The sequence below is a fragment of the Trichosurus vulpecula genome, chromosome 3, assembly GCF_011100635.1.
Source record: "Trichosurus vulpecula isolate mTriVul1 chromosome 3, mTriVul1.pri, whole genome shotgun sequence".
NCBI classification, from domain to species: Eukaryota; Metazoa; Chordata; class Mammalia; order Diprotodontia; family Phalangeridae; genus Trichosurus; species Trichosurus vulpecula.
The window spans coordinates 12,533,278-12,558,082 of NC_050575.1; the positions used below are offsets into that span (position 1 = coordinate 12,533,278).

A 24,805-nucleotide genomic window follows, 5' to 3' on the forward strand; every position below is an offset into this window, starting at 1 on the left:
GAATTCTTTCTACCCACTTGTAGACTTTTTTCTTTGGCCTGGAAGCTCTTAATTTTGGTAATAATGTTCCTAAGAGTTTTCATTTTGGAGTTTCTTTCAAGAGGTGACCAATGGATTCTTTCTATTTCCACCTTTGCCCTCTAGTTCTAAAAGATCTGGAGTTTTCTTTTAAGAGTTCTTGAAATTTGATATTTAGGATCTTTTTTATTTTGTAATGGCATTGAAATGATTCTTTTTTATCTATTTTCTAGGTCACTTGGTTTTGCTATAAGATACCTTATGTATTTTATTTTTTTCAACCTTTTGACTTTGTTTTAATCTTTCTTGTTTCATGGAGCCACTGGATCTTCTGGTCCATTCTAATTTTTAGGGAATTTGTTGCTTGAGAAAGGTTTTGTACCTCTTGTGCCAAATGGCTAATTTCCAATTTTTTCTTCAATAGCTCTTACTTCTTTTCCAGTTTTTAAATTTAGCACTCTCATTTGTAGGAATTCTGGTTGAATTTGTTTCTAAGATTTGTTTTTCTTTGAGGCTTTGCATACAGATGTTTTAGAGTATTCTCTTTTTCTGGGTTGTATCTTAAGCATCTCTGTCACAATTGCTTTTTATGGTGGGATTCTTTTTTTTTTTTTTGTCTACTCTTTCTTCCAGACTACTTCCTGATTTTGGATTTCATATAAATGCTGGCATCTGCCGGGCATTTCTGGAGGAAAGGACTGGACTGGTCCTGCTGATACTTTCTTGAGGTATTGAGTGTTATGTTATTTCAACATCTTAGGGACAACTCAGGCTAGGAACCTGAAAACTTTCAGTACTCCCAAAGTAGTCTGATCTGGGACAAAGTCTGATCACTGCCCTCCTTCTCTGAACTCTGCAAGTTCTTGACCTGGGTTTGGGTTTGAGCAATAGTAGGCTGGAGCTAGACTCAGCCATAATCAAACAACTGGGAACAGTGACAGAACTGCAGGCTTCCCTTTAGTCTGAAATTCTTGTCCTCATTATTCCTCTGTAGGCTTTAGACTAGGTTAGAAGCTGGAACTAGCACTTTGCTCTGCTCCTGGGGTCTGAGCACACAGCTGCTGCTTGCTTTCTGAACTCACTCCTCTTTCAATGTACTGCTCCATACTCTGGAGAACAACTCCTAGGCATAGTCATTCTCCTTAGTCTGTCCTGGATTTGTGACCCAGAGACTTGGTAGTGAGCACCAAAGCTGCCAGTCGTGTTCCCAAAACCAGCACTCCAGGTCCTGTATGGGTTAAGAACCTCCTCCTGCTCAGGGACACAGACTCTCTTTGCACTAGAATGCTCTATGCATTCCCAAGATTCTAATCAAACCCCTTTTCCATTGTCCCCAGACTTCTCTCTATGTCAACGTGGGCTATAAAATGTGACTCACTGTTACTTTTTCTTGAATTTTCCCTTCAGGATTTGATCTGGTGCATTTTCTTGATCTCTTTGGAGGAGTTGGAGAGGGGGAGAGGAAGCTCACTATATTTCTTCCTGTTACTCTACCATTTTGGCTTTGTGTTCCTTTCATAGACCATTCAAGACACTGAAGGATACCCAGGCATGATATACAAGCTCCTGACTATCTTCCCTGAATATACGGCAGTGGGTTCCTTACAACTCTGGGACCCATCACTATCCCAAGTTCAGTGTGGGTTGCCTTAGGGTACTCATGGTTATGTATGAAGTTGTGTAGCCATCAGCTGTGATCAAATAAACCCAACCACATTCTTGGAAGGGGGTGTGTCAATTACTGCCCTATGTAAGTGTAGCAGTGGATAAAACACCAGGCCTGGAGTCAGGAAGATTCCTCATCCTGAGTTCAAATCCAGCCTCAGACTCTTACTAGTAGTGTGACCCTGAGCAAGTCACTTAACCCTGTTTGCCTCAGTTTCCTCATCTGTAAAATGAGAAGGAAATGGCAAACCTTTCCAGTAACTTTGCCAGAACATCCTAGATGAGGTCACAAAGAGTCAGACACAGCTGAAAAATGACTGAACTGTCCCTAATCACTATCCATATAACTTTCCCAACCAAAGAACCCCTCCTTGGCTACCATTACCCTTTGTCTCCCTGTTTACCTTCCCCCATTAAAATGTAAGCTTCTTGACCCAATGGAAATCTTTGCTTTTTTTTTTTTTTAACTTGTATGCCTAGCACTTCACATAGTGCTTAGTACATAGCAAATGTTTTTTATATGCTTTTTCATTCATCCCTTCATTCATTCATACTACACTGCCAAGAATGGAAGGTATTCTTCAGACCTCCGGTTAACGATTTTTTATTTGTATCTTTCTTACATGCAAGGTTTATTTTTCAGGAATCATTTAAGTTAAGGTTGGATGAAGAATATACTAAACGATTCTTTACAATCTCTTCTATTCCTGTATTTTACCTATGGTTAAGGCTTTTTGCCATGGTTGCCCATCTTTCTCAAATAGTGAGCAAACCGTTGACTTAAAAAGAGACTTGTATAGATGCACATACACAAGTGGTCTTTAATTTCATTACTGCAGAGAATTTTCAATGTGAGATCTACCTCTCCCAATGCAGATTGCAACCCATCTTAAATCCTATGGAATTACCAGACTCACATAGAGATTATGACTTTTACAGGATCACGCCCCTAATATGTTCGAAGGCATGTTTTGAACTGAGGTCTTCTGAACTCCAAATCTAGTACTGCATTCACCACATCGTGCTACCACGATACCTGACCACCATTCCTTCACCACCATCAACGTGTGTGTGTGTGTGTGTGTGTGTGTGTGTGTGTGAAGTAAAAATCTCCTTGGCACATACCAAAAAATTTCATCCTTTCAATACCAATATTCTTCAAGTGGAGAGACAAAGTGGCATGGTGGGCAGAAAGGCAATCTTGGAGTCCAGAAGACCTGGATTCCAGTCTTGCCTCTGGCATATTCTAGCTCTGTGATCTTGGGCAAATCACTTAATCTCTGAATACCTCTGGTAACTCAAAGACTTTAAGTTGCAGATCTCTACTGGTAGAGTTTCCTCTAGGAGAGTTCCCTACCCTAGTGAAATTAGAGGTCTATTCTTAAAAAAAATTTTTTTTTCAGGTAATGCTCTATGGTTGTGAATTATATATCACCATAATGTACAAATAATCAAAATTCCAGTATTCCCACTGATGCCTCTTATACAAGAAGTGTAGAAAACTTCTAAGAGGAAATGAGTGGTTGATTGGAAAGGTTAGGTAGAAACAGCAAGGGAAAGCCCAGGTATTTATTGCACTGGTATGCATGAAATATTAAGAGATATTGAGAAAGACCTGCAGGGTGGATCCTTTCTAGAAGGTCTGGGGGAACTGGACAAGAATAGCGTAGGATGGGGGAGTGGTTGGATTGCACCATTAGAGTTTGCTCACTGATGAGATTACATATCCATGGAATTAATGAGATCTTCTACCAGTCCTACCCTGCTACTTCTTCTGTTTGACTTTTAAAGCTGTCCCTAACTTGGTCCCTTCCTACCTTCCAAGGCTTTTTACACCTTGTTCACTTCCCCACCACACACACACACACACACACACACGCGCGCGTACACACACAATCCAGTAACAGGAGGCTCTTTGGTGTTCCTCCAACAAGAAACTATCTTCCAGTTGTGGCATTTTCACTGGCTGTCCCCCATGCCTGGAATACTGCCTTTTTTCTGCATTTAAAAGAATAGCATGGTCCTATAAGAATGATGGCCATGTTAAGCTGTTAAGCATAGGATTTAGTCAGAAATTTGGTTTGAAATACTGGCTCTACCATTTATTATTTGTTTAACCTTGGAAAAGTAATTTTATTTCTTTATTCCTCTATTTCCTCATCTGCAGAATGAAGGGGTTGATCTCTAAGTTCCCTTCCAGATCTAATTCTATTATCCTATTATTATGAATAACCAGTTGGGGGCAGAGCCAGCCCCAAGCAAGGTCTCCTGATCTCCATCCAGCGATCCCATGTTCTTTTACTACATTGCACCAGAATGCCTCCATCTGCACTGGTTGTTGACAGACCTATTTCACTCTCCACAAATGTGTTGAAAAGAAAAAAGCCAGATCACATCCAATGAAAGTGATTCATTACTGAGATGTTAACGTGATCCTGAATTAAATAAGCCATCTGAGTGATGATGCCAGAAATAACAGTCAGGACATTTGGACAAAGATAAAAAGGTTTCTTTTTTTTTAATTCATTAACATGTGATTTTATTTCCTCTCAGCCCAGACTGAGGGACGAGGCAAACCATCTGCCTTATTCATAACAGCTTCTGTTGGACAAACTGGAAAAGAGCAATGGTGTTGGAATCAGAGGAAGTTTGTACCAGAACAGAACCACAGAAGGTTAGAAGTAGGAGAGACCTTAGAATCAGAGAACATAGACTATCAGTCAAAGGAGGCCGACTGGCAACCTAGCAAGCGTCTAGATCCACATCCCCATTTTACAGATGGGGAAAGTCCCAGAGAGAGGAAACAGCTTGACCTAGGTCACATAACTAACTGGGACAGAGCTAGGAGCTAACCCCCAGGACTTTTTATTTCATTCTGGTTCTCTTTGCCCTACTTCCACCAAAGGCTCTCCCCTTCTCCTTCTCATGGATGGACCTTCTCGTGGCAGGATAAGGCCATGGAATCTCAGCACTAGAACAACAGCAGCAAAGACATACCTCATTTTATTGATCTTTGCTCTATCGCACTTCACAGATAGTGTATTTTTTATAAATTGAAGGTTTACGGCAACTCTGTGTTGAGCAAGTCTATCAACACCATTTTTCCAATGGCATGTGCTCACATCACATCTCTGATAAGTCACATTTTGGCAATTCTTGCAGTATTTCAAATTTTCAAAATATTATTGTATCTAGTATGGTAATATAGGGTAGGGATTATATCTGTCATGCTAATCTATGATCCGTCATCTTTGATATTACAATTGTAATTGTTATGGGATGGCACAAACTATGCCCGTATGAACCTAATCGAAAGATACGTATGCTGTGACTGCTCTACCAACCAACCATTCCCTATCTCCCTCTCCCTGGGCCTCCCTATTCCCTGAGACACAACAATATTGAAATTAAGCCAATTAATAACCCTACAACGGCCTCTTAAGTGTTCAAGTAAAAGGAAGAGTCAAGAGATAGGGCAAACTTCATTGTTGTCTTATTTTAAGAGATTGCCACGACCACCCCAAACTGCCTCAACTACCGCTCAAGCCAGCAGCTATCAACTTTGATGCAAGGCCCTCCACCAGCAAAAAGACTATGACTTGCTGAAGGCTGATGGTTAGCAATTTTTAGCAATAAAGGATTTTTTAACAAAGGCATGTACCTTGTTGGTGTTTTTATGTAAACCTATCAAACACTTAATAGACTACAGTACTAGCATAAACATAACTTTTATATGCACAGAGAAAACAAAAAATTCATGTGACTTACTTTATGGCTATATTCACTTAATTGCAGTGATCTAGCATTGAAGCTACAGTATCTCCAAGGTATGCCTGTATTCATAATAGCTCATAACTCTTAATGCATATGGAATGATTGGTAACTCTCAATTGGTATGGATTAGTATGGATAATACTAATTACTAATAATTAGTATGTATAATGAATCTCTTAAAGTGGTTGTGTATTCAAATTTACACCCTTTGAAGTTATGATTATTTGTAATGTGTGATTTGATTCTTTTTACTGTTGTTCAGTCATGTCTGACTCTTTTTGACCCCATGTGGGGTTTTCTTGGCAAAGATACTAGAGTAGTTTGCCATTTCTTTCTCCAGTTCATTTTACAGATGAGGAAACTGAGGCAAACAGGGTTAAATGACTTTCCCAGGGTCGCAGCTAGTAAGTGTCTGAGACCAGATTTGAACTCAGGAAGATGAATCTTCCTAAATCCAGGCCTCGCCCTCTACCTACTGTGCCACCTAGCTGCCCAAAGGAAATATGCAGTACAAATTCAAATAATTCAACCACTTCAAGAAAATTTACCATCTGCACTGATTGACACCTAGATGTATTTCATTTGATTATGACAATTGCCCAGTGAGTAAGAGATTCCCATTTTACAGTGGAGGAAACAAAGGATCACTTACCCAAGATCGCGTACTGAGTCAATAGCAAAGCTAAGAATATAACCAAGTGGCCTAATTGTCCATCAAATGCTTTTTCCACCATAGCAAAAGTATAGACAGATGTACACGAAAGACAGCCTTAGAGGGGCAGCTAGGTGGCTCAGTGAGTAGAGCATCAACCCTGAGTTCAAATGCAGCCTCAGGCACTTGATACACTTACTAGCTGTGTGACCTTGAGTCACTTAACCCCAATTGCCCTGCCTTCCCCCATCAAAAAAAAAGAAAGACAGCCTTAGAAATATGCAAGAATGTTGGAGGCAAGAACCCCTTAGGAAATACAACATAGAAGAATAAGGAGTAAACTGTACACCCTACACTGACCAAAGAGTATGGGACCCATTTCTCCATGGAACAGCAAGACGAGTTTGTCATTCTTAATAAAGGAATTTTACTTGGAGAGAAAAAAACAACCACCAAAGCATGTATTAGAATTTCTTGAGATTTATGGGCAATTTCTTCTTTTGCTCTTGTGTCCAAGCTATTCTCATTGACTCCACTCCCTTCACCCCATCCTCTGGTAACCTTCCTCCCTCACTTTGGATTCAGTCATTGTTAACAAATCACTTAGACTTCATACCATAAAAAAGTAAAAATTTTAAACAAAAAAGGGATTACAACATCAAAGAAATTCAGTAACCATCCCCCCAAAGCCATAACTCCAAGTACCTGTTCTTGTCCCAAACCCTCAGGGAAAGAAGGGTGTGAGTCCAAACTTTTCCTCATTTCTGTCCCCAGTTGCTCCAGTAGATGGGTTAGGTCATCATGGAGGTTTGGTGGCTTTTAATAAACCTCCCATCTCCTCAATGCACCGGGAGTTGGGGATTATCCCAGTTACTGTAGCAACAATGTTACTAGCACTGCTGATGGGGTGTAAGACCAATAACACCAGCACACAGAAGGGCTACTAACAAAGGTTCTTTGATCTTCTTTTCTAAGGAAAACAACTTTAAGGGGTTTGTAATCTCACTTTAATTAAACTTACATATATCATTCACTTAGTTCAGAAGGGAAAAATCAGCACCTTGAACTTCAGAGCAAATACAAACAGAAATTACAAGCAGAAATTATATAAACAGAGCAAATAACACAAATCAACAGACAGGTTTCTAGCTATCTGACCATAGTTACCAGAGAGAGAATCACCAACATCTGGGGGGCTCCTTAACAGCTACTCAGAATCTCCACACCAACACTCTTCCAACGAGTGAGCCCCCAAGCAAAAACTCTCTTCCTGCAGTTCTGAGAATTCTCGATTCTTGATTCTCAATTCTCAATTCTTGATTCTGAGTTCAATGGCTATCCTCTGGGTTTGTATACCCTTTTTCAGGACCCTGGAGCTTCACACATCTTGTGACCTAATTAGCAAAAGGGTGTGGGCCTTCCTACAAACAAAGGCAAGACTCAGTCAAAGGGGCTTGATTGCCTTAGTGCTGAGAAGCACTCCAAAAGAAAAGACGTAGTCCCACTTTGCTTGCCTTTACAGTTACTCAAGGGAGGAAGTCTGTAGAAGAGTTGGGCTGGAACATAGGACATTTCAGTCCTTTGCCTATGTGTGTTGGTGGTGGTGGCGGTGGTGGTGACACTGTTCAGTTGTTTCAATCATATCTAGCTCTTTGTGAACGCATTTGGAGTTTTCTTGGCAAAGATATTGGAGTAGAATGGTTTGCCATTTCCTTCTCTACCTCATTTCATGAGGAAACTGAGGCAAACAGGGTTAAGTGATTTTTCCCAGGGTCATACAGCTAATAAGTGTCTGAGGCAGGATTTGAACTCAGGTCTTCCTGACTCCAGGACTCTATCCACTGTGCCACCTAGCTGTCCTATTCCTATGCATAGCTTTTAGAAAAACATGACCTCTGTCAGCACTGACCCTCTCCAGCTCTTCCTCCACAATCTTGACAACTCAACATGATATGAAAAGGTGACACTCCCAAGTGTTTGTCATCTCTATGTAGGTGTCTCCTGGATCATTATAAATAAGCCTAGACTATTGCTTCTGAACTCACGTTCTATATGCTGAAATGCTTATCGTATATAAAAACCTAGATCTCCTTTTGCCAACTCAAACTCAGCATTTCAAAATGGAACTCACTATTTTCTCCCCTAGACCATACCTCCCTCAAACTTCTCTTTTCCTGCTGAGGTCACATCGTCCCTCCTGGTTCACAGGAAACTTTCAGGTTCACAACTTTAGACTCATCCTCTTTTCTTCTCTCTCCTTCATTCACCATTTTGAATCAGTTACTAGATATTATCCATTCTGCCTCAACACCATATCATACATCTGCATTCTACTCCTTCTTTCTTTATTTACATTGCCTCCATCACCTCCATTCTATTACAACAGCCAAATAATTGGATTCCAAACTTCCAGCCTCTGCCTTCTTCAGTCTGTTCTCCACTTATCCAAGATAATCTTCCTAAAGCACAAGTGTGACCCTACAGCAGCCCTGTGGAAAACTTGGTTCAGACACAAGCAATGGGAGAAGCCCAAGTTTTATAAACTATGCTTCCACCACTAGATCTATCATCCCATGATCCTATTATTAAAAATAGGTCTCATACATGAGATACTAGATACTGAGTATCTGTATCCAGATATTAGATACTGAGATGCCAGGTACCATGAATACTTCCTTCAAGAAGAGAGTAAGGACTCTCCATGCCAGAGATGGCATGCACCAAATAATAGCATAAAAATAAATATGATTATATTTTGACAGGAAGTAACCAGTTACCAACTTGAGAGTCATGTAAAAATCAGCTGTCCACAGGCAGTTTGACTACTGATTTACTAAAGCAAAGTTCAAAATTAATATCAAATTATAAGAAAAAAATAAGTGAGAATACATTAAGGCAACTCTAACCATTTACATAAGATGTTGTTCCCCAATTGCTAAGTAGTCAAAGGATGTGAATAGGCAATTTTCAGAGGAAGCAATCAGAGCTATCAATAGCCATATAAACAAATGCTGTAAATCATCAGTAATTAGAGAAATGCAAATTAAAGCAAGTCTGAGGTACCACCTTATACTCGTCAGATTGGCTAAGTTGGCAAAAAAGGGAAATGACAAATGCCAGAAAAGATGTGGGAAAAAAAGGTACACTAATGTACTTTTGGAGGAACTGTGAACTAGTTCAACTAGTCTGGAAATCAATTTTGAACTATGCCCAAAAGACCATTAAACTGTGCATACCCTTTGATCCTACAATGCCACTACCAGGGATAAACCCCAAGAAGATCAAAAGGGCCCAAATACACAAAAATATTTATAGCAGCCCTTTTTTTGTAAATAGTATTTTATTTTTTCCAATTACATATAAAGATAGTTTTCAACAATCATTTTTTAAAAGATTTTAGATTCCAAATTTTTTCTCCCACCCTCCCTTCTGCCCTCCCTAAGACAGCAAACAATCTGATATAGGTTATACATATGCAAGCATGTAAACATATTTCCACATTAGTCATATGGTGAAAGAAGAAACAGAACAAAAGGGAAAAACCACAAGAAAGAAAAAAAAAGTAAAAATAGTGTGCTTTGTTCTGCATCTAGATTCCATAGTTCTTTGTCTGGATATGGATAGCATTCTCTATCATGAGTCTTTTGGAATTGTCTTGGATCGTTGTATTGCTGAGAAGAGCTAAGCCGACCATAGTTGATCATTGCACATTGTTGCTATTACTGTATACAGTGCTCTCCTGGTTCTGCTCACTTCACTCTGCATCAGTTCATGTAAGTCTTTCAAGGTTTTTCTGAAATCTGCCTACTCATCATTTCTTATAGCATAATAGTATTCTATCACATTCATATACCACAGATTGTTCAGCCATTCCCCAGTTGATGGGTATTCCCTCAATTTCCAATTCTTTGCCACCACAAAAAGAGCTTATAGCAGCCCTTTTTGTGGTGGCAAAGAACTGGAAATGAGGGCAGGAGAGGAGATGCCCTTCAATTAGGGAATGGCTGAACAAGTTGTAGTATTTGAATGTGATAGAATACTATTGTGCTATAAGAAATGATGAAAGAGACAGTTTCAGAAAACCCTGGGAAGACCTGTATGAACTGATGCAGAGTGAAGTGAATCAGGAGGACAATGTACACTGTAACAGCAATATTGTGGAGATAACTGCTTTTCAAAAACTTAGTAACTCTGATCAATACAACGACCCACCACAATTCCAAAGGACTTATGCATATGCTATCCACCTCTAGATAGAGAAGTGATGGACTTAGAGTACCAAGGGAAGCATATTTTTTCACCTTTCTTCACTTTTTCCTTTTTTCTTTTTTTTTTTTAGCATGGATAATGCAGAAATCTGTTTTTCATGACTATACATATTTGTAATAGATTTTTTTCCCTTGCCTTCTCATTGAGTAGGGTAGAGTGTATGGGAAGGGAGAGAATTTGGAACTGAAAAAAAGTCTATACTTTAATAAATAAATAATATGCTGTTGCTTTAAAAAATACAAAATGGATGAGAGAATAGATGCTGAAATAGACCATCATTTTTTTTTTCTAAAGAAATTTAATTACCCCCATGGGAAAAAGTTCACAAGAACCACATTGACATCACCAGAAGACATTGATAGCTCTCTCGCATCAAGGCATAAGTTATACTTCCACATGGATGCCCTGTCCATATAAGCTCCTTTCGTTAGGGTTTTTGCCATACATATTCCCTAAGTGAAGGTGTCCTGATGTGTATCCATTCTTTCCGTGCATAGAGTGTGTATTTATCTTATAATTTTACTTGTTTCTTACTTATATCTTACTTGTTTCTATACTATTTCATAAAATGCCTTTGCTTTTAACTAATCAGTTGACTAATAAAACTAAATTCATGAAAAGACATATGAATAATCAGAAATATTAATTGCTCATGGGTAGACAGAACCAATATAATTAAGATGACAATGCTACTAAATTAATTCATTTATTCAGTGCCACACTAAGCAAATGATCAAAGGATTACTTTATTAGGGCTAGAAAAAATGATAAAAATTCATCTGGAGGAAGAAAGCATCAAGAATCTCAAGGAAATTAATGAAAAAAAGGTAGAAAGGAAGAGAACCTACTTGTGCTGGATCACCAATTATACTACAAAGCAATTATCATCAAAATAATCTGCAGATTAAGAAATGGGGAGATTGACCAGTGGAAAAGTTTTAGATATGCAATATACAGAACCAAACAAGAATAGTAGCCTGGTGTGATCTTGTCATCACAATGACCATCCACAGTTCCAGAGGACTCATGATGAAACAGGTGATCCATCATTAGACTGTCAGTTCTTCAAGAGCAGAGCCTACCTTTTACTTTTTTGGTATCTCTAGCACTTAGCACAGTCTGGCAAATAGTAAGTGCTTAATAAATTAAGGTGACTTGATTTATAAAAAGTAGTATGTTATAAATTATTTTGTAAAAAAATTAATAAATAACTTAATTAACTGCAGTGATAAAGAGTCGACAGACTCAGAGTGCAGAATAAGACATAATTTTTTTTGCCCATGACCGTGCAGGAATTTGTTTTCCTTAACCATACAGGTTTGCATTTCTTGTTTCTCTGTTATGATAATGGGGGCAGGAAGGAAGTGGGGGTGGGGAGAGAAAATAGATCTTCTTTTTTTAAAACTTAATTTTTAAATATTACTGCGGTCCTTGTGGAAAAGGTTTTTGAGTAAATGGGTATTCATAAGGCATCTTGATTCTAAGTGGATTTTCTGGGGGACCCATATATAAGAAGGAGTTTCCAAGTACTACAAAGATCCAGAAAGAACTTTGTCTGACAATCATCCAGTGATTAATATCAAGTGAGGAATAATGCAAGGAGAAACAATTACCGGCAGGTTTTGGCACTGTCACGGAGACTGACCAGTGCAAAAGCCAAACAGAAGAAGGATCCCTTATAGATAACCAAATGAAATTGTGCAGATTGACTCCTTGCCCGGAACAATGTGGAACCTCCAAAACAAGATATACATAGCTACACACACACACACACACACACACACACATACACATATACACACACACACACACACACACACACACACACACAAAATCACCCAAAGGATTTTATCTAATCATTCCTACTGGAAAAATCAAGTAGATAAAGTGAGTTTTAAGGATAAAACATAGAGTTGGTTCATCAATAAATATTTGCAAATAGAAAGTGAGCTGGGTTCTGAATTTAAAAGAAAGAGTAAGACAAGTGAGATTGATTTGGGGAGATCTTATAGTGAATTTAAGACCCTAAGCTTCTTCCTGAAACAAGGATCCATCTTTCTAACATCAGTATTCTTTTGAAGATTCTGTATGGCTGTGAGACAGGGGTGTGCTGCAGCCAGCTCTTATCAGTGAGAGCCAGTTGCTACATTTTCAGTGTGAGCATTTATACCTCAGAAATTGGCAAATGGCCAAATCAAGGCTTAAATTTACTGTTTTGTTGACTTTCCAGAATTAAGGAAGTGACGGGAAAACATTAATAATTCAGATTAGACTTACAAGTGTGTTATGTATACTTTTTTTTTTGAGAGCCAATTGCTTAACATTTACGAGTTAGCTGCTACCTGCTAGCTGTTATTCATGGAATACTATAGTCTCTACAGAATTAAAGTTGAGGATCTCCCAAAGGGAAGCCTGTGCACAGTAGGTTTAAGTAAGCTAGCATACATTACCAACCAAAGAAAGTGGCGTCAAGATGCCAAAGAGAGGTATGATTAGAAAATGAGGAGACCTAATAAAATAGTGAGACCGATGGGTTGACAGACAGTTCATGTGCTCCACTGGTATATATATAAACTCAAGAGAGCTAGTAGAACGTCTCCAGCATATTGAGTGAACCTCCTGTTTAAAGTCTACAGGAAAATATGAACTAGAGTCACATGGGATGAATTATGATGTTTGTGACAAGACGGAATGCCTACATTGATGAATTAACAGAGGTTTTGCCTACATTGATGAATCAACAGAGATTTTGAAATATGTTCAAAAATAAAAAAATTATACCTGCCCTCAAGGAGTTTACAGTGTAGTAGGAAAGATGAGGGCTGTACTTAGGTATAATGATTCACATATTTATAGCACTTGCATGTTTACATGGCATATGATTCACAACCATGTTACCTCCATTTTATACCACAATCCTATGGCTAGAATGTGTGAGAGACTCAGGTGTTCCATATCCTGATGGTCTTTCCAAAGTGATATGTTGCCTTTCCCTATATACATAATAAAAATAATCCCAAAATTTAAAATGGGCTATGTACAAAGGAGGTATTGAACAGAACGACCTGACAAAGTCACTGAGAAAATAATCACTTCTACTTGGAGGGATCTGGGAAGGCTTCATGGAAGAGGTGCAAAGATGGTAATAGGTTGTGTGAGATGGAAGGAAGAGGGAGATCTATTTCAGTGTTGGAGGATGGAAAGTACAATACGCAAATATGATGGAGGAAAAGATAAGATCAGGAACAGTGAGTTTACCTCAACCATATTGTTTACAAAGAGGAGTACCATAAGATAAGTTATTGATTAATTGATTGCATTTCTATCCTGTGTTGCCTTTCAGGGTAACAAATTCCATGCATTTATTCTCTGAGTGTGATGTACTATAGCTTAGGATTGAGCCTAAAAACGAACTCCTTCTCCATTCACATAGGGGCATTAATGGTGCTATCCTGGCAAGTTGCAGTTTCCTTTTATCTGTTACTCATCTTCCATACCTGAAACTAATGTTTTCCTATGCCCATTTCTCCCCCCACCCCCACCTCCATCACAATCTTAATCTATTAACTGTCCTTCTCCTCAATAAAGCTGTCCCTTCAGGTAGAAGTGATCTCTCCCTTAATGAATGTGCAACACCACTCTGATCCTTCCTTTGTACTACCCAGATCCCTGTTTTCCATTTTTTTCCAAATACACATAGAATATTTGAAAAACTGATACCTTTAAATACAGCAAAGTTAGAAATTAATTTCTAAAGACCTTGTCCTTGCCAGATTTGGGGAAATAAGATATTTTTAATGCAGGTCTTTATTCACACTACAAAAAAATTATTTTTCAAATAATGCTTAAATATCAAATTATAAAATAAAAATTATATGAAGTACAGCAATAACATAAGTACTACATATCGACATCTGTGGGATGCAAAGTAGTAATCAAGGGAAAATCTGTAGCCCAAATTCACGCAAATAAGAGAGAAGAAATTAGGTTGAATATGAGGTTAAAATAATTAGAAACTTAACCAATTAATATATCAAAAGTAAGCCTAGAGGGGGCGGAGCCAAGATGGTGGCTGGAAAGCAGGGACTAGTGTGAGCTCCCTGCCAAGTCCCTCCAAAAACCTATAAAAAATGGCTCTGAACCAATTCTAGAACTGCAGAACCCACAAAATAGCAGAGGGAAGGAGGGCTCCAGCTCAGGACAGCCTGGGTGGTTGCTGGGTGAAGTCTTCTGTGCATGGAGCTGGGAGCGGAGCTGAGCCCAGCATGGGCTGCGCAGACCAACCAGACCAGGAGCTGGGCGGAGCGGGCCGTAGCACCCTGAATCAGTGGGCTGCAGCAGTTACCAGACTTCTCAACCCACAAACACCAAAGACAACAGAGAAGAACTGCAGAACCCACAAAATAGCAGAGGGAAGCAGGGCTCTAGCCCAGGAGAGCCTGGATGGTCTCTGGGTAAGGTCTATCCCGAAGGGAGCTGGGAGCAGAGCGGAGCAGGGCCCAGCATGGGCAGCATGGACCAGCCAGACCAGGAGCCGGGCAGAGTGTGCCCTAGTGCCCTGAATCAGTGGGCTGCAGCAGTTACCAGACTTCTCAACCCACAAACACCAAAGGCAACAGAGAAGGTTAGTGGGAAAAGCTGCTGGGGACAGGGTGATAGAGTTCGTGGTTCAGCCACCGCCCCAGGGGCAGTGGAGGTGGGGCAGCTGCAGAACTACAGCTGCAGTTGCTTCAGGCCCCAGGCCCACCTGGTGGGAGGAATTAAGTGGTGCATCAGAGCAGGAGTGCAGAGCCTGCTGAAGATCTGAGTCCAGTCCGGGTTGGGGGTTCTTGGGGAAGGAGGCATGCTGATGTGGCAGAGCTGGCTGTAATAGCTCTGAAATCAACAGAGCATCCCCCAAGCTTGGAACATAGTACTCTTCATTCTACAAGCAGTCATACCCTGCTGAAAAACTCAAGGGTCAAGTAAGTTGGCTGGGAACATGGCCAGGCAGCGAAAACGCACCCGGATTCAGTCTCAGACTTTGCATTCTTTCTTTGGTGACAAAGAAGACCAAAACATACAGCCAGAAGAAGTCAACAGAGTTAAAGAGCCCACAACAAAAGCCTCCAAGAAAAACATGAACTGGTCTCAGGCCATGGAAGAGCTCAAAAAGGATTTGGAAAAGCAAGTTAGAGAAGTAGAGGAAAAATTGGGAAGAGAAATGAGAAGGATGCGAGAAAACCATGAAAAACAAGTCAATGACTTGCTAAAGGAGACCCAAAAAAATACTGAAAAATATACTGAAGAAAGCAACACCTTAAAAAATAGACGTGAGTTATCAAATGGCAAAAGAGCTCCAAAAAGCCAATGAGGAGAAGAATGCCTTGAAAGGTGGAATTAGCCAGATGGAAAAGGAGGTCCAAAAGACCACTGAAAAAAATGCTACCTTAAAAATTAGATTGGAGCAAGTGGAAGCTAGTGACTTTATGAGAAATCAAGATATTATAAAACAGAACCAAAGGAATGAAAAAGTGGAAGACAATGTGAAATATCTCATTAGAAAAACCACTGACCTGGAAAATAGATCCAGGAGAGATAATTTAAAAATTATTGGACTACCTGAAAGCCATGATCAAAAAAAGAACCTAGATATCATCTTTCAAGAAATTATCAAGGAGAACTACCCTGATATTTTAGAACCACAGGGCAAAATAGAAATTGAAAGAATCCACTGATCGCCTCCTCAAATAGATCCCAAAAAGAAATCTCCTAGGAATATTGTCACCAAATTCCAGAGCTCCCAGATCAAGGAGAAAATACTGCAAGCAGCCAGAAAGAAACAATTTGAGTATTGTGGAAATATAATCAGAATAACCCAAGATCTAGCAGCTTCTACATTAAGAGATCGCAGGGCTTGGAATACGATATTCTGGAGGTCAATGGAGCTCGGATTAAAACCAAGGAATCACCTATCCAGCAAAACTGAGTATCATGCTCCAAGGCAAAATATGGATTTTCAATAAAATAGAGGACTTTCAAGCTTTCTCAGTGAAAAGACCAGAGCTGAATAGAAAATTTGACTTTCAACCACAAGAATCAAGAGAAGCATGAAAAGGTAATCAAGAAAAGGAAATCACAAGGGACTTACTAAAGTTGCGCTGTTTTGTTTACATTCCTACATGGAAAGATGATGTGTGTGATTCATGAGACCTCCGTATTAGTGTAGCTGAAGGGAATATGCATATGTGTGTGTGTGTGTATGTATGTATATGTATATGTGTGTGTGTGTATATATATGTATGTGTATATATATGTACATATATATATAGGGAGAGAGAAAGGGCACAGGGTGAGTTGAAGATGAAGGGATGATATCTAAAAGAAATAAAATCAAATTAAGGGATGAGAGAGGAATATATTGAGAGAGGGAGGAAGGGAGAGATAGAATGGTGTAAATTATCTCGTATAAAAGTGGCAAGAAAAAGCAGTTCTGTAGGAAGGGAAGAGGGGGCAGGTGAGGGGGAATGAGTGAATCTTGCTCTCATCAGATTTGACCTGAGGAGGGAATACTATACACACTCAATTGGGTATCTTACCCCGCAGGAAAGAAGGAGGAAGAAGATAAAAAAAGGGGGGATGATAGAAGGGAGGGCAGATGGGGGAGGAGGTAATCAAAATCAAACACTTTCGAAAAGGGACAGGATCAAGGGAGAAAATTCAATAAAGGGGGATAGGTTAGGAAGGAGCAAAATATAGTTAGTCCTTCACAACATGAGTATTGTGGAAGCGTTATACATAAGGATATGCATGTGGCCTATGTTGAATTGCTTGACTTCTTAGGGAGGGTGGGTGTGAAGGGAAGAGGGGAGAGAATTTGGAACTCAATGTTTTAAAAACAGATGTTCAAAAACAAACAAAAAAAGTTTTTGCATGCAACTAGAAAATAAGATACACAGGCAATGGGGCATAGAAATTTATCTTGCCCTACAAGAAAGGAAGGGAAAAGGGGATGGGAGGGGAGTGGGGTGACAGAAGGGAGGGCTGACTGAGGAACAGGGCAACCAGAATATATGCCATCTTGGAGTGGGGGGGGAGTGTAGAAATGGGGAGAAAATTTGTAATTCAAACTCCTGTGAAAATCAATGCTGAAAACTAAATATATTAAATTAAAAAAAAAGTAAGCCTAAAGTAGCCACTAGGATTAGAGAAGTAATTGACTAAATAGAAAACAAAAGAACAATGGGGTAAAATGAAAAGGCTTTTTTTAAAGACTAAGAATTGATAAAACATTATCGAAGTTCACCAAAAAGATGAGAAGAAAATCAGTTATCCCAATCAGAAATGAGAAAAGGAAAAATACAACAAATGAAGAAATAAAGAAAATCCAAAGAGGCTTTTATAGAGATATATGCCAATAAAACTGAGAAGGTAAAAGAAATGAATAAATGTTTACAAAAGTATAAAACACCCAAATTGGCAAAATAGGAAAAGAAATAAACTAAATAAACCTATTTAGAAATAGAAACTAATAGACTGTGTTCTCAAAAAGTAAAACAAAAACTTTAGGACTAGATGGCTTTACAAAAAGAGCAAAGAATACGTATCACACACACACACACACACACACACACACACACACACACATCACATACATTTTTTCCCCTTTTTTTTAGGAAAGGCAGAATGGTGAAGTGGGTAGAGAGCCAGTCTTGCAGTTAGAGAAACCTCTATTATATACTGGTTGTGTGACTCTGAGCAAAACATTTAAACCCTCAGTATCCTCCACTAGCTTCAACTTGAAGAACAAGTTGGAGATATACAGTGATAGAGGGAGTTTCTTTACTGGGAGTTCTCAGGGAAATCACTGGTACAGAGCAAAAAAATAACAAAAATTCTGTGAGAGAGAGACAGAGATACTACTCTACCTATTCTTTTTTGGAGTCCAATGTGATCCTGATCCCCAAACCTGGTAAGGATAAGAGAGAGAAAGAAGACTAACTATGAAACAATATCATTAATGGATATGGACATAAAAATAGTGTCAAAAACAATACTCTTAAATAAAGTACTGTCAAATGTAAACTGAGATGACTTAGAAGAAATTACGAGTCCAAATAGATATCTAAACAAAAACTTTTGCATGACAAAAAGCACTGCAGCCAGAATAAAAAGAAAGAGACTGGAGGGAAAAAAAATCTTCACAATAGACATTTCTTATAAAAATCTGACACCTCAAATCTATTAAGAATTGACACAAAGTTATTAATAAGATCTGTTCCCAATATAGTCAAAAGATATAAATAGTAATTTTCAAGATGAGAAATGAAAATAATACTCATTTTGAAAAGTAGGTAAAATCTCTAAGAAACACAGAAACAGATTAAAATAACTTGGAAATATCTCATTACACTCATCAAATTAGCAAAGAGAGTTAAAAATGAAGAATGTTCAATGCTAGAAGGAGGTGCTATGGAGAATAGGTACACTATCACACAACTGTTAGAGCACAATTTGGCACAATTTGTTGGAAAACAGTAGGTATTTAGACAACAAATAAAAACTACAAAGTATGTTTGTAGCCTTTGAGCAAGGATTTCCCGATTTGGACTATACTCTGAGAACCTTATTGACCATACTACTAATGAAATTGCCTAGTTCTGAAGTAGTGTGGCCACATCTTCACACAGAAGGAGAGGAGGAGAAATCTTAAAGTCTCCAAAACCATAGCGATAGCTATATTTGTCAGTTATTCCTTTTTTGTCTTTTTTCCAGTGTTTCTTTGTACTTAGGCCATCAGAGTTCATATTTTCTGCACACTAAGAATCTCAGGAAGAAGAAGCAAATGAACTTATAAGGAAGCATCAAAGTACTGGCAAAATATTAAAATCCTCTCCCTGCCCTGAAATATACAATATTAAATGATAAATGTACCATAGAGGTGAAAACAAAGTACCACGTGAAGTCCAGAGGGAAAATACGTACCAAATTAGGGAGGGGGATATGGGGACAAGGAGGCAGCAAGGTGGCTGAGCTCAAATTCATCCTCAGGCACTCACTACCTGTGTGACCCTGAACAAGTTACTTAAGCTCTGTTTGATTGAATCCATTGGAAGAGGAAATGGCAAACTCCTCCAGTATCTTTGCCAAGAAAATCCCATAGATAGTATTGGCATGCTCTGGTCTACAGGGTCACAAAAAGTGGGACACAGCTGAACAACTGAACAACATGGGGACCAGGCAAGGCGTCTTGAGGGAGGTTTGAGTTTAAATTTGAAAGATAGATAGGAATCCAACACGTAAAACTGATGCCCAGAAAGTAGAAATTACTTGCCCAAGGTTACCCATGGAGTGATAGAAGAGGTGAAATGCACAGGGCTCCCCAGACTATTAACAACATTTCTCTCTTTTGTTCACAGTTTCTGTATTTCCCTAAATCCCCAAATGTTCCTTTGTGTAAAGAGGGAACCATTCCAACTCTTAGAATTTTTGTTTTATTTTTTGAAAACAGTCTATTTAATTTCTATTTCTTAAATAGGTTTATTTAGTTTATTTCTTTCCTTTTTTGCCAATTTGGCTGTTTTATACTTTATTAAAAAAATTATTATTTTTTGTAGGGGGAAGGCAGGGCAATTGGGGTTAAGTGACTTGCCCAAGGTCACACAGCTAGTAAGTGTGTCAAGCGTCTGAGGCTGGATTTGAACTCAGGTCCTCCTGACTCCAGGACTGGTTCTCTACTCACTGCGCCACCTAGCTGCCCCTGTTTTATACTTTTGTAAACATTTACTCATTTCTTTTACCTTCTCAGTTTTATTGGCATATGTCTCTGTAAAAGCCTCTTTTGATTTTCTTTATTTCTTCATTTCTTGGAAGTGCAAGGTGCTAACTGTCAGTATAGATCAGTGCTGCCTTTCAGGAGGTGGAGGAAGTGATAACAGGGGGCTTTCATCCAGCCATCTCCAATTTTTCCTTACTGTTGTAGAAGGCAGCACTTCTGAAACATCAAGCTCAAACCCCCAAAAGAGAAAACTATGTTTAGAGATTTGTTCAATCTTTTCTCCTAGTATACTGTTTTTAATTGCCCCTTGAAAGTAATGGACATATGTCATTTGAGGAAGGTCCAAACAAATGGTGGTACATAAATGTAATGGAATATTTCTCTGCTATGAGAAATGATGAATGTGGTACTTGCAGAGAAGAATGGAAAGGCCTATATGAACTGATTCAGAGTGGAGTAAGCAGAATAAAGTAAATAAGAGATACAATTAACAATGACGTGTAAATGGAAAGATCAATTACCACAAAACAATTGAAAATGAATCTTTCAGAATTGCAAAGAATAAGCATGGTCCCAAAGAAGAAGTGAGAAGACCCCTCCTCTAATTCCTTCACAGAGGTGGGAGGTCCATGGGTAGGGAACACTGCATATATTTTCAACATTTTTGATTCTATTTTTGATTGGTTTTGCTGATTTTTTTCTCTCCTTTATCCTTTTAAAAAATATTCTTTGACCTATGGGATGATTTTTGGGGAAATGGACAGAAGAAGGATATTAGGAAAAATATAAGCAATGTAAAAACACAAGATAGCAATAAAAATTTATTCTAAAAAAGATCATGCTGGTCTATCTTCAAGAATGGTCTTTGAGACGTAAATGAACTGATGCTGAGTGAAGTGAGCAAAACCAGAACATTGTACACAGTAACAGCCACAATGTGCGATGACTAACTTTGATAGATTTCTCTCTTAGCAATGTAAGGATCCAAGACAACTCCAAAGGACTCATGATGGAAAATGCTGTCCACATTCAGAAAAAGAACTATGGAGTCTGAATGCAGATTGAAGTATATTATTTGCTCTCTCCTTTTTTTTTTCTTTTTTTTTTTGTTTGTGTCTTCTTTCTTGTGGTTTCTCCTATTGCTTCTGATTCTTCTTTACAACATGACTAATGTGAAAATGGGTCTAATATGAATGTATATGTAGAGCTTATATCAAATTACACACTGTCTTGGGGTGGGGGGTGGGGAGAGATGGGGAGAAAATTTGGAACTCAAAATCTTATGGAAGCAAATTTTGAAAACTAAAAATAAGTAAATTAAAAAAAGAAAAGACAGTCTTTGACAGCCAGGCAGGGAACAAAGGACAGTGAGAGAAGGCTGGCCAATGGAAAGGTTGCAGATAGCATCTAATGATCACATGTTGAACCATCTTGGTAAAGGCTTTTAAGGCATTTCATGGCAGTAGAATTAAAAATATGAAGTAACACAAGAAGCCCCTAGGCAGATTCAATTTCCACTCTAACTTTCCAAGCCTTGGCTGAAATTCTAAAACTAAAAATAGTGGAAGTTGATGGTAGCTTAAAAAAAAAAAAAGCAACAAATGCTTTAAAATAAAGGGGTTGACTCAATGATCTACAAGATCCATTCACCTGTTGGTTTGTGATCCCATGCCTTTCCTACAGGCTTGCTAATGGTGATGAAAACCATACAGTACTAGGGAAAACATTAGACTCAGAAGCAGGGGATCTGGATTCAAGTCCTGACTTGGCCACTACCGGGATTCTGAGCTAATCACTTTTGCTTTCTGAAAGTCAGTTTTCTCTCTCGTAAACTGGAAGGGGTTAGATTAGGTCATGTCTAAGATTTCCTCCAGCTCTGGCATTCTATCATTCTTTGATCGCTCAGTTCCTTCTCAACTCAGTCTATGTTTTATCTAAAATAGCATTCTAAAATCCCTTTCAAATATGGCATTTTGTGTCTTCTAATTCTAAAGTCTGTTACAGCTCTGACATTCTGTGTTCTATACCTGAAGTCCTATCCAATTCTGATACAATGTTCTATGACCTGTGTATCTGGCCCTGACTTCTGATATCATACACCCAGATAAAGTGTTAAGTACCTTTCATTTATCTCTATAGCTTGTGCCCAAACTCAGAGCTTCCCCTTAATAGCATCATAATTCAAACTAATTTTCTTCCCCACTAAAGGCCTTAGGTCTCCTGCAAGCACCCAGGCTAACAGGCATTTTGAAACAGGTTTATCGTTTCAAATCACAGGTTTGTTGAAAGCAAGGAGGAACATAAATTTTAAGCTATTAATAAAATGCCAATCTGTATCAATGGAGGGAATTTCCCACTGTGCCTGGCACATAGTAGGTGCTTAATAAATGTTTATCTCGTTTTTTTCCTATTTACCCTTCAACCCACATGGTTCACTGACCCAGAAGTTCCTGCTGGGTGCCTTCTGCATATGGCCTCAGGTTTTATGCCCCCTAATGCTTCCATTGCTCCCGCCAGCTATTAATCATTGTTTCAATCTACTTCCCAAATGGCTTGGTCTCACCTCTCAGTGGTCAGAATCATGTTCCCCCTCTGCTTCTCTCGGTTCTATCGTTGCCATCCCCTCTTCACCGTCTCTCTCCAGTATTATAACGAGATAACCAGGGTTCTCATGACTCTGGGCCACTTAACGCAGTTCTGTCTCTTTTTCACACACATCCCAGAGCCCTGCCCTGTGCACAAAAGGGCTTCTTCAGGGGGATGTGAATTCCTTTCCAGCTCCCTCCACTCAGCTTCTCCTGGGCTTTCACATCTAGCTGAGTTAGGGCAGTTAAATCACGTTCCCCTTCCCTACCTCAGTGCTCAGTGGGCAGTTTTCATTGAGATTTTTTTTGGGGGGGAAGGAATGACACTTTCCATTTACCTTTTTGTCTCCTGGGTGACCAGTGCCATGTCGTACCCTGAAATTCAGAGCAGCCTCAAGAAGTTACCAGAAACGTGAAAGATAGAAGAACAAAGATGGCAGCCACTCCAGTAGCCCTACTGCAATACGAAAGAGACACATAATTCTAAGGTCCCTTCTAGCTCTTATACCATATTACCTGCATGATCTATGATTAACAGTTCTCACAATCTGGCAGCCCTGCCGGTACTGATTCAGCCTGGCTTTCTCCTGAAACAGACAACATTTCTTTCTATCCCCACTGCTAGCCCCTGGGCTCAAAGGAGCCAGATAGTGAAAAGGAACCTGCTGGAAACGTTACTGAAATTAATCCCAGTATTTCTAGCTCCCCTTGGAGCCTGGTTCCTTTCCCAACCTCCACCATTACGCCCCTCATCAGAGATGGGAAGGAAATGACTTACCCAAGGTCACATAGTAAGTGACTGGTAAAGCTGAGACTAGAACCTAGGTCCTCTGACTGCTAGTGCAATACTCTTTGCACTACACCAATTAGTCTCTCATTTATTCTAAGGGAGCCTTTTCAGAGTGTGAAGGTTCTTTAGAGAAGGTCTGAGAAAGTTGATTTTCACCTACCACCCGCACAGACTGTGAAAGGCAAAGGAAGTGTTTGGTGAAAGTGAAAGCCCTGTGCTGCAGAAGTGTTCATTGGTTGGGCCCTCTGAGCCTGTGTAACCAACAACAACCAGCCCACAGAAAGCTGCTCACACAGGTTCTTTGATCCACTTTACTAAGGAAAGCAATGTCAAGGGGTTAACAATCTTACTTTAATCAAACATATATATATATATGTATATATATATATATGCACTCACTTAGTTCAGGAGGAAAAGCCAGCAACCAGAACTTCAGAGCAAACACAAGCAAATTACAAATATGCACAATATAAACAGACCAAATCACAATTCATGTTACCAGGAAAGCATCAACACATAGGTTTACACTTAAAATGGCTGCCCAGAGTCCCATGCCACTCTTCAGTGACTGAGAGCCCCAAGGGAGAATGCCAACCTCTGAGTTTATATATCTTGTTCAGGGTCAAAGGGCGTCACAATGTGCGACTCAAACACACATGACCTAAAAGCGTCACAAGCATAGGACTCAAATCCACATGGCCCAAAAGCCTCTGGCGCCACAAACACGTCACTCAAACCCATGCAAACCAGGCTTTCCCTTAAGGCAAGCAGGTCATCAAAGATTCCTAATTTAATCAAAGAAACAAAGGCCAGACTCATCAAGGGCACTTGATTAAATAAGTGCTCCAAAAGAGAAAACAGTAAAAAGACCCCACCTTCATTAATATTACGAAGGCCCATTTTATTTCTGTCTTTAAAAAATCCCAGGTGCCTAGAAGAGTGTCTGGCACAGCAGAGTGACTTGTGTCTTTGTCGTTCACTCGTTTTTTGGTCATGTCTGACTCTTCGTGATGGGGAGTTCTTGGCAAAGATATTGGAGTGGTTTGCCATTTCTTTCTTCAGCTCATTGGACAGATGTGGAAATTAAGGTTAAGTGACTTGCCCAGAGTCACACAGCTAGTTAAAATCTGAGGCCGTATTTGAACTTAGGAATAGGAGTCTTCCTGACTCCAGGACTGGCACTCTATTCACTGTGCCTCCTAGCAGATGTCCCTGATATGAATAACAGAACCTCTACCCTACCCCTTCAAACTCCCACACAGAAGCTCAGTGTACAATATAAGGTATTAAAGCGT

The 24,805-nt window shown here is 39.3% G+C and overlaps 1 protein-coding gene and 1 long non-coding RNA gene across 9 annotated transcripts in view; both read left to right on the top strand.

Annotated features, from left to right (window-relative positions):
• EVL (Enah/Vasp-like) overlaps positions 1 to 24,805 on the top strand; it is a 275,108-nt gene that overhangs the window by 116,370 nt on the left and 133,933 nt on the right. The gene's annotated exons all lie outside the window — the stretch shown is intronic.
• LOC118844864 lies at positions 665 to 1,743 on the top strand. Its single transcript, XR_005009983.1, has 2 exons — positions 665 to 746; positions 1,426 to 1,743. It is a non-coding gene; the product is annotated as an uncharacterized LOC118844864 (long non-coding RNA).